Raw genomic sequence first — 13,882 nt, 5'->3', positions numbered from 1 at the left:
AAATATGGTAACATTATTATTTACTTTCCTGTTGTGAGATTTTTGTCAGTTTTGGACCTCTTTAGCACTTGCCTGCCTGAACTTCTCATTGGACCCTGATATTAGTCTAAAAAAGTGGTACATCCATGAGTACTAGTGTCCCCCCTTTTGCATTTATCCACTCTTTGTATTGTAATACTATCCACTTCTTTAAAGATCAATTTGATGTGTGGCTAAACACTCATTTGTTTTGTTTACAGACATTTACTTCAGCAACCAAACCACCTACTACAGTACATCAGCATGAAGATTCAATATTTTTTATAAACAAACAAGTGATAAGGCTCCCATAGAATGGCAGCAATGTGAACAGTGGTTGAAGTTAGTGGCCATTAGATATAACTGACTGGAATTTTTAAAAGTTAGGAAATTTTTCATAGTTTTTTGTGTGTGTTTCATTTTCTGTTGTAAAAGATTTTAGTGCGCTCCACTTTTAAGACATTGTGATTTTTTCCTGCCTAACTTTCCTATTTTAAAATATTTATGGCATTACTTTATTACCTCTAGTCTGGCTTGGGGAGGGGGAAAATCAGTATACCATGAATTGTGAAATGAAATGTTTTTGAGGAGGGGGAAGAAGAAATAGGAGTAGAGCAATGAAGCTATTGCTGTGAAGTACACAAGGTCAGTATAATTTAAAACTTTTACTCTCCTCTATGTACACAGACATATTTACTTTTGCTACATGTAAATTTGAAAAAGCCAATTGGCGTTCAACATCAAACTGCTTCCTCAACTACAGCAGCCACTTTAAACTGTTTCATTAAATGTTTGGAGTCTATTGGTCTTTTTAATTTCAACCAAAGGCAGTAGACATAACAGATAAGTTGCCGAATAAGAAGACATATTGTTGGCTACAGGAATTAAATTGCAGTGTTCATAGGTGACTTGGTGGGGAAAAAATTTCTTGTAGATGTTCATAGAACAATTTTTTGACAGCAAAATATGTTGCTTATATTACGTTCACTTATCACATATGTGGCTGATACCTGAGCCTATCAGTACTTTGAATAAGTGCATAATGGCCAATTGTTCCAGTAAACAAAAAATATAGTGTCTTTAAACTAATTTTTACCCTTGCTTCCATATGTTATTTTTGTCTTTTAATAATCAGACCCTGTGCGGAACCTTTCACTTATGCCTATTTGTAAAACTATTATCAGTTCTTTACTGCACTGTGCAGTAACATAAGTCAAACAGAAATAAATGATAACATTGACTGCTGCACCTGGAAACAGCCTTGTTCTGATCTAACTTAGGTGAGATGATCTGCAAATCACTTATCAGTGTTGTTTCTCTTATGTGGAAAAAAATGAGTTATCACAGCTTATCAATTTAAAACTACTTAGATTATTTCTATAATATCAAATGCAGAAAATCAGAAGAGCAATTCATATTATAGAAATACCTGTACAAGTTTTGTGTCAGTTTTAGTAACATGGATATACGAAGTATGTATTTTATTGTGGTGTAAAACTGGATATTTATTCAAAGCACTTTTACTTGAATTTCACTAAACAGTATTGGTTAGAAAGACTGTAGAGTGGTGTAGGCACTATGTACTCATAAATATTGTGTGTGTGACATATTTTCACTTCTGAAGAAGTGTGAATCAGCTTTACAACAGTATGGGTACATCAAGTACTCTTTGATATCTTAACAATACATGAACTGATGTTACTTAATGTGTTTGAGTTACAAAGAAATTGTGTTCTGAATCCATATTTCTGTGGCCACCCCTCTGATTTTAAAAAATTGTAAAAAAAGTGTCAATTTGTTTCTGCTGTTTTTACAGTTGTGCCTGGTTTGGCAAATATCCTTACCTGTAAATTGTATTAGTTTCTGTACAGATTGTATATAATGTATTATTGTATAAAACAGTAGGTTGCCCAAGCACTCAGAAAGATTTTGGTTTATATAGTAAGAATTGAAACTGACATTCCTGGTGCTGTAGTAGTAAATTTCTTACAAGAGATATGGTAATCTACATGCAGCGAAGTATTTGTGTCACATTATTGGTGATACGTGGTGAATATTGTTTCTCAGTGATCAGTGCTTAGTTAGTGCTGATTATTATAAGTATTATTGTTAGCCTTGAATTTCAGTTTTTACCGTGGAAGGAACCCTACAATAGTAATCATTTTTGTTATTATTAGGAGTTATGTGGAAGAAATTATCAGTAATCATTTTATAAAGCTTGAATCCAAAGTTTTTCTTACATGTCATTTATTTTAAAATATATGACCAGAGGTAAAATTCCACTTTTCAGCCGTAATAATAATAATGAAGAATGTGCCTTCTGAAATCTCTGAGAGGTTTTATAAATGTTTCCTTCCTTGTAGCTTCCTATTGAGAGTGAAGGTAATAGTTACCATATGAATGTATATTTATGAATCATGAATGTATCAGGTTTGATTGTATGCCTTTCTCAGGGAAGCATTATGGCATTTGGGCAGTATTACTAAGAGCTACAAATCTTAGTGCCTAAAAGCCTGTGGACACTAGTCTTCCTCCAGCATTCACTGTACTGTTGGAAAGATGCTATTAAAATACTATGAAATTAAAATTACTTGTTATTTTTTTATGCAGCACTGTTCCGAGTTTACAGAATAACCCAGTTCAAACTAAGAGCATACATCCTCAACCAAATGAGTGTTCAGTACAATCAATTTTACTAAGTAATTAGAATTTTATGCATGCAACAGTAGTAATTATGAGGGCCCATTACAAGAAAAATGAATAGCATGTGAAAACAAAAGGACTGTTGCTTGGTAGAACAGAAGTAATGGCTTAGAAGCTGAGTGACATTACACTTGCATTAAAAAAGGGGAAGTGATTTCCCATTAACTAAAGTCAAAGGTGACAGCAAGTAGTATTCTACTTCTAATAGAGTTACATTTCTAAAGGCAACCTTGTCAAAGCAACCACTCTACTGTCATTTGCTGTTCGTTTTAGTTTCACATAATTGTCACATCTTCTTTTTTATGCCTTGCAAACCCTAGGCCAACCTCTTCCCTTTTTTTCTCACCCCCCCCCCCCCTTTTCCCTTCAAGAATATTAATGATAAAGTAGTTGTGTCGGGTGACATGTCAAATAAATTTTATTTTTGTTTTCCATTTCCTTTAATAATCTCTCTTCATGCACTTCCCTCGAGACTTCCAGGTTGATTTTTCTTTACATCCAGCTCATTCTTGTCATTTTGTACCGAATTCACATTTCAGCAGCTTCAAGTGAGTTCCTTTTCATTTGATCCACAGTCCAACTTTCCCTTCTGTAGAGCACTTTATGCCATACTAATGATTTTGCCAACTATTTTCTGACGTCTATATTCATATGTTTGCAGGTTATAATGTGTTCCTTAGTGATAAATGCCTAATTTACAATGCTATCCTTCTCTTCACTTTCATTAAGCCTTTATTGCCCCCTGTGATTTTAGTAGTTACATTACAAAATTGTTTCACCTCCTCAGTTCTGACATCGGTTTTTATATTGGTTTTAATTTATCCCTTTACTTTTGTTTTCAGTTTGTTCACTCAGTTTAAGAGCATTTGATAGGACTTGCAACAATCACAGTGTCATCGGCAAATCTAATACGCCGTATCCTTTCATCATTTGCCTTTATGACCTTTCCCTTCTCCTTCATGATCTGAATAGCTTGTTAAATAAATGTGGAGGTAGGGGGAATTCCTTTCTAATCTTGGCCACTTCCTCTATGTTATTGATGTTCTTTGGTTCTAATGCAGTTGATTAATCATTCTTCTGGCCGTCCTGTTAAGTCCTATTTTCTTCATAACTCTCAAGAGTAGCTCCCAGTTTGTATTGTCAAAAGCTTTTTCTAAGCCAATGAAAGGACATCAAGTTCTGTTCACATCAATCCTGCTCTCCAATAGCAGCAACAAAGCCAAAATTGCTTCCCTTGTTCCTCTGCTCCAGTATAATTATCTACTTGTCCTTTTATCCTGTTTCTAACTATGTTAATGAGTATTCTGGGGTCGCAGTTAAAAATATTGAAAAGAATCTAAGTAACTCTGGAAATCTGTCTGTTGTCTGTCTGTCTGTCTATGTCTTGAACTGAAAGGTGGTGATATAGGGGAAAATTTCGCATGGGAAAAATATATATAAAAAACAAAGATGCTGTGACTTACCAAACGGGAAAGCACTGGTAGATACACACAATAAAAACACACACACACAAAAATTTCAAGCTTTCGCAATCCAAGGTTGCTTCATCAGGAAAGAGGGAGAGACAAAAGGATGTGGGTTTTAAGGGAGAGGGTAAGGAGTCATTCCAATCCTGCGAAAGACTTACCTTAGAGGAAAAAAAGGAATCTCTATATCACTCACTCACACACACACACACACACACACACACACACACACACACACACACACACACACACACACATTATATTTGCATTCCAGTTTCTGTAATGGAGAATAATAGTGACTCTAGAAGACCCTAGTTACTGACTGATTACTCAACACACACTTCCTTTGGCTGAGCTATAAGTGAAAAGTTTTCAGGTACTCTCCAGGTTTCTTACACAAAGCATTTGTAGAACCACATAATTTTATGAATGTGTGTTGTCATTGGCCATATGCCATGTAAATAACTATTGTGATATGACACACAGCTGAGGCAATATTAAAAATGTTATATTTAAACCTAATTTGAGGTGTAGATTGTAGTATCAAGTGACAACAGGGATATGATTGATACCATAGTTTATACAATCTTTACGTATAAAAATACAGTGATTATTTACAGAACAGCTGTATAAACAGTAAAGAAGATAAGTTACCACTATTTTGATGGAGTTCACTTCAGAAGCAAGTGTTGACCCGAACTGTCAGGGGAAGAAATTAACCTGAAAATAAAATATGTGAACACAGATTTTAATATTGCTGTCAGTACCATTTTCATAGAAAACACAGTTTAATATTAAAATAACATCCAGAAAAGTTAGTTAAATTGAGCCATTATCTATGAGTAATTGTCCTTCAAATAACTGTAATTAATACACAGCACCTCCAAATTCTGTATGTGTATCTACAAAAAAAGAAGTAAATTATTTTTAGAATTTCACGCATTTATTAAAAATAAACAGCCCCACCCTTGAATCAGTACACAGATGGAAGCAAGATCAATTCTCATAGAATTGTAGTACATTCTTTTTGAAGTCCATGTAGAATGATAGTCATGATTTTAGAATTTTGAGCTTTTTTCAGATGGGAAAATTATCAAAAGAAGTGCAATACATAGTCAGGGCCCAATTTCTGAACAATCAACAAGGAAAAGTATCACCAAAATAGGGGTGCGGTGGCATTGTAGCATGACAGTGTTAACGTTTTACAGCAGTATCATGAACATTTTTATGTTATTGTTTTTCTTGATGAAACATTGGTAAAAACAAGCCATTCCAAGAATAAAAGGTATGTGATAAAGGCACTATGCCTCCATTCATAAATTTATGAAAATTTTGTGTTCCTAAAATAACAAATACCACTGTGAAATTAAACACAATTGCTTTTACGACCTCCTGTACTTCCAATGTATGTAACTTAGTAATATTCAGTGATTCATGACCAACCAATTCTAATTGCCTCCAGAAAATAATACAATGGGTATATTTTAACAGTGTGGTATTAGTCAGTGACCCATGAGGGACCACTCAATTGCCTGCAGAAAATAAAACAATGGGTACATTTAATCAGCAATCAGAAATTTTCCACCCAAGCTCTACAGCACATGCACAGCATTGAGCACAAGGAGATTCATACTTCCAGAACACTTCTCTAGCGTCACTTAACAACACACAAATTATTTTCACATCATACTGGATTATTTCATTCCAAGTACCTTTGTTTAGTTTGAGACTGAAGTTACTTTTTAGTGCTGCACCATACAAATGTGCAAGAAGTGCATTCTTTCATCCTATAATAGTTGTACGATATGCACAGGGGAAGAAACCATTGTACTAGCAAGCCTAAATTATGTGTAACTACCTGTCTAAATCAAACAATGGCAGCGCCAAGTAGGAATGTCAACAATATAGGAAAAGACAGAGTGTTACTTACCAAAGACTGTGTCCGAAAGCTTTCCGTAAGTGTCTTTCAACTGTGCCTGTCTGCAACTTAAAGTGTCTTCCATACAGTAGGTAGCAATCTGTCTTCTCCTACATTGTTTAACTGTCTGTCTGCATCAAATAGAACCTTACATTCTGTCTTGTTTAATTCCTGATATTTCTATACTATTGCCACTACTGCTCATTTCTTTACATTAGGTGTCATATACAATGCACCAAAGGAGGATGTATAACAATAAAACATGACATGCAACTGATCCATAAAATTGACACTCAAACAAAACTACACATGGACTAGCTACAAAGGAAGAACATTTACTGAGCTGTTTAACATTTTTATAACACAATAAATGTCGGTGAGGGCGTGGATTCTCTTGTGAAAACTCAATATATTTGACCAGCAGGCACTTCATTAATACATTGAAAATATTTAGACACACCATCCAACGAGATGCCATATAGTCTCAGAAACATACAGCTGTAATTCAAACTTCAGTTTGGTTATATCAACAACTCTTGTTTTATGTATGAACAGTGAACATAACTGACCAACACACATCAAAAGGAAGCTGGTGACTTTGCAGCACTGAGTGTACTTACTGCGTGTAAGCTGTAGTCGCAAGTACATACTTGTGTTCCAACATGGCATGTTTTATTATGAAATGCATCGTTCAACAGTGTGGTAACATAGAAAAAAGGAAGTAGAAAAAATGTAGAAACATTTCTGCATGCACTTAGTAACACAAAAAAGGTTCAAAACATTATATCTTTCAGTATTTTCAAAATTAAAAGACTGTTAATGTAGTCAAAATTTGGTTGAAATTCATTTTGGTAAAAGAAAGTGTTTGCATCAGTGATCTCACAAATCCCATCTTAATGTACTTAAGGTAGTCCAGTTGTTAATTATCTTCAATTATTGTTGGAAATTTTAGAGTGGGAAAATTATCCAAAGTTGAATACTGAAAATCTGTAATAATCTCAATGAAAATAACCAAAAGAAAATCAATAAGTCTCCATATATGAAGATTCTCCGACTAGGCCTGCATAATCTTGTTAACACTTTCTCTAACTGTTTACTGGAACCTAGAGTATTTCATACTGGTGATGTGTACACTTATGTACTATTAGTTCGTGTGTATCCAGATACACTGTTGTGATGATGTACACAGAGATTTTAAATACAATATTCATTAACCTGCAGGGCCTACAATTAAAAAAAATGGCCAATTCCCCTTTTCTTTTACTGATACCACAATAGTATGATATTAGACTTTCTCCATTGGCTACACACTGAGGTTACTAATGTCATGGGATAGCAATATGCACATACATAAATTGAGGTAATACTGCGTACACAAGGTATAAAAGGGCAGTGCACTGGTGAAGCTCTACTCTGTACTCAGGTGACTCATGTGACATGGCTTCCGGCATGATTGTGGCCACACATGGAAATTAACAGGTTTCGAATGCGGAATGATAGTTGGAGCTAGACGCATGGGACATTCCATTTGGGAATTCAATATCTGTGATCCACAACATCAAGAGAGATGATAATACCAAGTTTCAGGCGTTATATCTCGCCACGGACAACACAGAGGCCGATGGCCTTCACTTAATGACTAAGAGCAAAGGCGTCCATGAACCATGGACCTTGCCGTTGGTGGGGAAGCTTGCGTATCTCAGGGATACAGATAGCTATACAGTAGGTGCAACCACAACAGAAGGGTATCTGTTGAGAGGCCAGATACAATGTGTGGTTCCTGAAGAGGGGCAGCAGCCTTCTCAGTAGTTGCAGGGGCAACAGTCTGGATGACTGACTGATCTGGCCTTGTAACATTAACCAAAATGGCCTTGCTGTGCCGGTACCACAAATGGGTGAAACAAGGTGAAACTACAGCTGTAATTTTTCCTGAGGGCATGCAGCTTTACTGTTTGGTTAAATTATGATGACATCCTCTTGGGTAAAATATTCCAGAGGTAAAATAGTCCCCATTCAGATCTCTGGAGGGGACTACTCAAGAAGACGACATTATCAGGAGAAACAAAACTGGCAATCTATGGATTGGAGTGTGGAATGTCAGATCCCTTACTTGGGCAGGTAGGTTAGAAAATTTAAAAAGGGAAATGGATTGGTTAAAGTTAGATATAGTGGGAATTAGTGAAGTTCGGCGGCAGGAGGAACAAGACTTTTGGTCAGATGAACACAGGGCTATAAATACAAAATCAAATAGGGGTAATGCAGGAGAGGGTTTAATAATGAATAAAAAAAAATAGGTGCATAGGTAGGGTACTTCAAACAGCATAGTGATCACATTAATGTAGCCAACATAGACACAAAGCCCATGCCTACCACAGTTTATATGCCAACTAGCTCCGCAGATGACTAAGAGACAAGAAATGTATGATGAGATAAAAGAAATCATTCAGATAGTGAGGGGAGACAAAAATTTAACAGTAATGGGAGACTGAAATTTGAGAGCAGGAAAAGGAAGAGAAGGAAAAGTAGTGGGTGAATATAGAATTGGGGTAAGGAATGAATATGGAACGAGGTTTTAAATAGTAAGACATTTCCAGGGGCAGATGTGGGCTCTGACCACAATTTGTTGGTTATGAAATCTACACTAAAACTGAAGAAAACGTAAAAAAGTGGGAGTTTGAGGTGATGGGACTTGGATAAACAGAAAGAACCAGTAGTTGTAGAGAGTTTCAGAAAGAGCATTAGAGAACAATTGACAAGAATGGGGGAAAGAAATACAACAGAAGAGGAATGGGTAGCTTTGAGAGCTGAAAAAGTGAAGGCAGCAGAGGATCAACTAGGTAGAAAGATAAGGGCTAGTAGAAATTGTTGGGTAACAGAAGAGATACTGAATTTAATTGATGAAAGGAAAAAATATAAAAATGCAGTATATGAAGCAGGGAAAAGGAATACAAACATCACAAAATGGAGATCAACAGGAAGTGTAAAATGGCTAAGCAGGATTGGCTAGAGGACAAATGTAAGGACGCAGTGGCATATATCACTAGGGGTAAGACAGATACTGCCTACAGGAAAATTAGAGAGATCTTTGGAGAAAAGAGAACCACTTGTATGAATATCAAGATCTCAAATAGAAAACCAGTTCTAAGCAAAGAAGGGAAAGCAGAAAGGTGGAAAGAGCACAAGGGTGATGTACCTGAGGGCGATATTATGGAAATGGAAGAGGACATAGATGAAGATGAAATGGGAGATATGATATTGTGTGAAGAATGTGACAGAGCAACAAAAGAACAAAGTCAAAACAAGGCCCTGGGAGTAGACATCATTCCATTAGAACTACTGAAAGCCTTGGGAGAGCCAGCCATGACAAAACTGTACCATCTTGTGACCAGGATGTGTGAGACGAGAAGAATATAATAATTCCAATCCCAAAGAAAGAAGGTGTTGACAAGTGTGAAAATTACCGAACTATCAATTTAATAAGTCACGGTTGCAAAATACTAACATGACTTCTTTACAAACGAATGGAAGGACTGGTAGAAGCTTACCTTGGGGAATATCAGTATGGATTCCATAGAAATGTTGGAACAGATGAGGCAATACTGACCTCATGACTTATCTTAGAAGATAGATTACGGAAGGGCAAACATATGTTTCTAGCATATGTAGACTTAGAGAAAGCTTTTGACAATGTTGACTGGAATACTCTCTTTCAATTTCTGAAGATGGTAGGAGTCAATTACAGGGAACAAAAGGCTATTTACAATTTGTACAGAAACCAGATGGCAGTTATAAGAGTCAAGGGGCAAGAAAGGGGAGCAATCATTGGGAAGGGGGTAGTGAGACAGGGTTGTAGCCTATCCCCGATATTATTCAATCTGTATATTAGCAAGCAATAAAGGAAACAAAAGAAAAATTTGGAGTACGAATTAAAATCCATGGAGAAGAAATAAAAACTTTTAGGTTTGCCGATGACATTGTAATTCTGTCGGAGACAACAAAGGACCTGGAACAGCAGTTGAAAGGAATGGACAGTGTCTTGAAAGGAGGATATAAGATGAACATCAACAAAAGCAAAATGAGCGTAATGGAATGTAGTCGGATTAAATCAGATGATGCTGAGGTAATTAGATTAGGAAATGAGACACTTAAAGTCGTAGATGAGTTTTGCTATTTGGGGAGCAAAATTACTGATGATGGTTGAAGTAGAGATGATATAAAATGTAGACTGGCAATGGCAAGGAAAGCATATCTGAAGAAGAGAAATTTGTTAACATCAAGTATAGATTTAAATGGCAGGAAGTCGTTCCTGAAAGTATATGTATGGAGTGTAGCCATGTATGGAAGTGAAACATGGACAATAAATAGTTTGGACAAGAAGAGAATAGAAGCTTTTGAAATGTGATGCTAGAGAAGAATGCTGAAGATTAGATGGGTAGATCATGTAACTAATGAGGAGGTACTGAACAGAACTGGGGAGAAGAGGAATATGTGGCACAATTTGACTATAAGAAGGGATCAGTTCGTAGGACATGTTCTGAGGCATCAAGGGATCACAAATTTAGCATTGGAGGACAGCGTGGAGGGTAAAAATCGTAGAGGTAGACCAAGAGATCAATACACTAAGCAGATTCAGAAGGATGTAGGTTGCTGTAGTTACTTGGAGATGATTAAACTTTCACAGGATAGAGTAGCATGGAGATCTGCATCAAACCAATCTCTGGACTGAAGACAACAACAACAACAACAACTTAATCACAACAAGTTGCATCATCTGCAAACTATTAATATTGTCTGTCAGGTCATTAATACGTAATACAAACATCAAGGGTCCATACATACTTTCCTTTGGCATATCTGAAGTTACTTCCAAATCTCTTCACAACTCTCCAATAAAGATAACATGCTACATCCTCTATGCCAAGAAATCCTCAAACCAATCATAAATTTTGTTTTTTATTGCTATAACCCTTTACATACTATTTGGGTACATGCCACCACACCATGCCATTGGTGTGTTACATTTTAAATATTCTGTAAGTGGCATCTGTGTAGACCTGTGGTAAGCCACATGACTTGTGCACAGGGCACAGCACCTGCTGCGCCAGCTACCATAGCCCCCTCTTGAGTGCTCCAGGTACTCACTATCATATTTTGTTCACACTTATCTGCTTGTACAAGTACCTGGATTGGTTCTACGTTTGTGTCTACATTTACAACTGTTGTTCACTTGTCTGTGGAAGAAGAACGAACTTCGTTCATTGCATCTGTGCTGTTGTTTGTGTATTACAGTATGATAAGGCTACCCCATGTGATCATAGTTTTACCAGCAAGTTTAGGTATGGTCCTGAGTCAAATGCTCTTTGGAAATGAAAAAAATACAACAGTAGAGCATCGATTATCCGAAGTAATTGGGGGACGTGGGTGTTCGGAAAACTGGTTTGTTCGGATAATTGAACTGTACATGTTTATTTGCCAAGAAGAACTACTGTACAGTAGAATCAAGCATAGCTATAAAATTTGCTATGCTCGCCTTTTCTTTTTTTATATCTGTAATTGTCGACTTTCCCCACCTTGTACTCATTGGATAAAGTGGTTGTAGATTCACCTTCTTCTAATCTTTTAATAATCTCGTACTTGTCCCTCATGGAAAGGACAACACGTTTATGTGTAAGCATTTTGTATCGCCAAGTTCACTTCTTCACGCAGCAGCACACAAGTGGTCGTAACAGAAAACAGAAGGTGACTGTTTGCACCGTGAGAAGCTCTTCTTGGGGGCGCACAATCTTTCAAACTGCGCGGAGCGCCACGCCTCAACTCTAAGCTGGCGCAGCTGTTGCTGTGAACAGCTTTGATACTGCCGCTACTTCTTCTGCCAGTGCCCAGCCGACAGAAGTGTGCTGATTGTTGAAACACAGCGACTGGCGGCTTGGCCGGTCAGCAGCGCCTTGTGACGGCCCCATTAGAAGCAATGTTCCGCCAGCGGTGGCCCAGTGCGGCAACTACTGTGGGAAACTTGGTTTGGGAGTGAGGGGGATGATGGACGGTAGGATGGGAGAGTAACAGGTGCGAGCGAGTACACAGTTCGGTTAAGCGGTCGTTTGGTTGACCGACGCTCTACTGTACTTCTCCCTGACTGCCTTGAGCCATGGTTTTTAGGATGTCACATGCGAGAAGCGCAATGTTTCACTTGACCAAAGTTTCTGGAATCCATAACATCACCTAAAGTGTTGCCAGTCCCTTGCCTGGGTAAAGGAGGTGCTTTGGCATCAGATATGCCAAAACAAAGATGTCAAGACCTTCAACATCAGCCTTGGAAACCAGAAGAGCGTTCCCCATACGCTGACGTATGGGTGAAGGCTACTGAGTCAAGAGCAGGCTTGGCGAAAGAAGCTAGCTCCAATCAGGATACAATGTGTGTGTGCGCGCGTGAGTGAGCTGTCATAAAAGCCACCTCTCTTTTTCTTCCTGTCACTGATCTGACATTCAGTGACAGGAAGAAAAAGAGAGGTGGCTTTTATGACAGCTCACTCACACGCGCGCGCGCACACACACACACACACACACACACACACACACACACACAAATATATACAAAATGAATTGAAAATTCTGTTAACTTTCATATTGATTTTAGGTAAGTGCTGGTGATTGGATGGTGGTGACAGCATAAATGGGTTTTAGGATCTGAGTACCCAGCTGCCTAGGTTGAGGGGGGGGGGGGGGGGGGGGCAGGCAAAATAATAAGTAGTAGTAGTAGTAGTAGTAGTAGTAGTAAGGCAGGAGGTTATGATGGTATAGAGACGAGAGGTTCACACAGGAGGTCATCTCTATAGGAATTTGTGGGATAGGAAGATGTAGGATAAAGTAATTGAATGTGGTTGTGGAAGTTCTGGCAGTGCTACATAAGAAGTACTATTTGCATAGTGACTACTGCATAAGAGAATTATATTTTTTTGCTTTATATGAAGAGTACAAATTGCTCAGTAAAACAATAATTTTCTCTCCCATAGTTAATGCTGTGCTGTGGAATGATTGAGCATATTAGTGCTTACATCTCTACGAGTTCCTCAATTTTGTTCATTGTGAAGGACATCCAAGGTAAATGACATGATTTCCCTCTAACTACCAACACTACCAGGGTTATAAATACAAAATCAAATAGGGGTAATGCAGGAGTAGGTTCAATAATGAATAAAAAAATTGGAGTGCGGGTTAGCTACTACAAACAGCATAGTGAACGCATTATTGTGGCCAAGATAGACACAAAGCCCATGCCTACTACAGTAGTACAAGTTTATATGCCAACTAGCTATGCAGATGATGAAGAAATTGATTAAATGTATGACGAGATAAAAGGAATTATTCAGGTAGTGAAGGGAGACGAAAATTTAATAGTCATGGGTGACTGGAATTCGTCAGTAGGAAAAGGGAGAGAAGGAAACATAGTAGGTGAATATGGATTGGGGGGAAGAAATGAAAGAGGAAGCCGCCTTGTAGAATTTTGCACAGAGCATAACTAAATCATAGCTAACACTTGGTTCAAGAATCATGAAAGAAGGTTGTATACCTGGAAGAATCCTGGAGATACTGAAAGGTATCAGATAGATTACATAATGGTAAGACAGAGATTTAGGAACCAGGTTTTAAATTGGAAGACATTTCCAGGGGCAGATGTGGATTCTGACCACAATCTATTGGTTATGAACTGCAGATTGAAACTGAAGAAACTGCAAAAAGGCGGGAATTTAAGGAGATGGGACCTGGATAAACTGAAAGA

The 13,882-nt window shown here is 37.5% G+C and overlaps 2 protein-coding genes across 2 annotated transcripts in view; one reads left to right on the top strand and one right to left on the bottom strand.

Annotated features, from left to right (window-relative positions):
* The window catches only part of LOC126485081 (bifunctional arginine demethylase and lysyl-hydroxylase JMJD6), a 132,400-nt gene extending 129,795 nt beyond the window's left edge, over positions 1 to 2,605 (top strand). Inside the window, exon 9 of the mRNA XM_050108689.1 lies at positions 240 to 2,605. The gene's annotated coding sequence lies outside the window, so the exon portion shown is untranslated. The remainder of the gene's footprint in view (positions 1 to 239) is intronic.
* Positions 2,606 to 4,749: 2,144 nt separating this feature from the next.
* LOC126484211 (U3 small nucleolar ribonucleoprotein protein MPP10) overlaps positions 4,750 to 13,882 on the bottom strand; it is a 90,273-nt gene continuing 81,140 nt past the window's right edge. Inside the window, exon 11 of the mRNA XM_050107623.1 lies at positions 4,750 to 4,907. The gene's annotated coding sequence lies outside the window, so the exon portion shown is untranslated. The remainder of the gene's footprint in view (positions 4,908 to 13,882) is intronic.

The sequence above is a fragment of the Schistocerca serialis genome, chromosome 6, assembly GCF_023864345.2.
Source record: "Schistocerca serialis cubense isolate TAMUIC-IGC-003099 chromosome 6, iqSchSeri2.2, whole genome shotgun sequence".
Taxonomy (NCBI): Eukaryota; Metazoa; Arthropoda; class Insecta; order Orthoptera; family Acrididae; genus Schistocerca; species Schistocerca serialis.
This window is presented reverse-complemented; position numbering and strand designations above follow the sequence as displayed.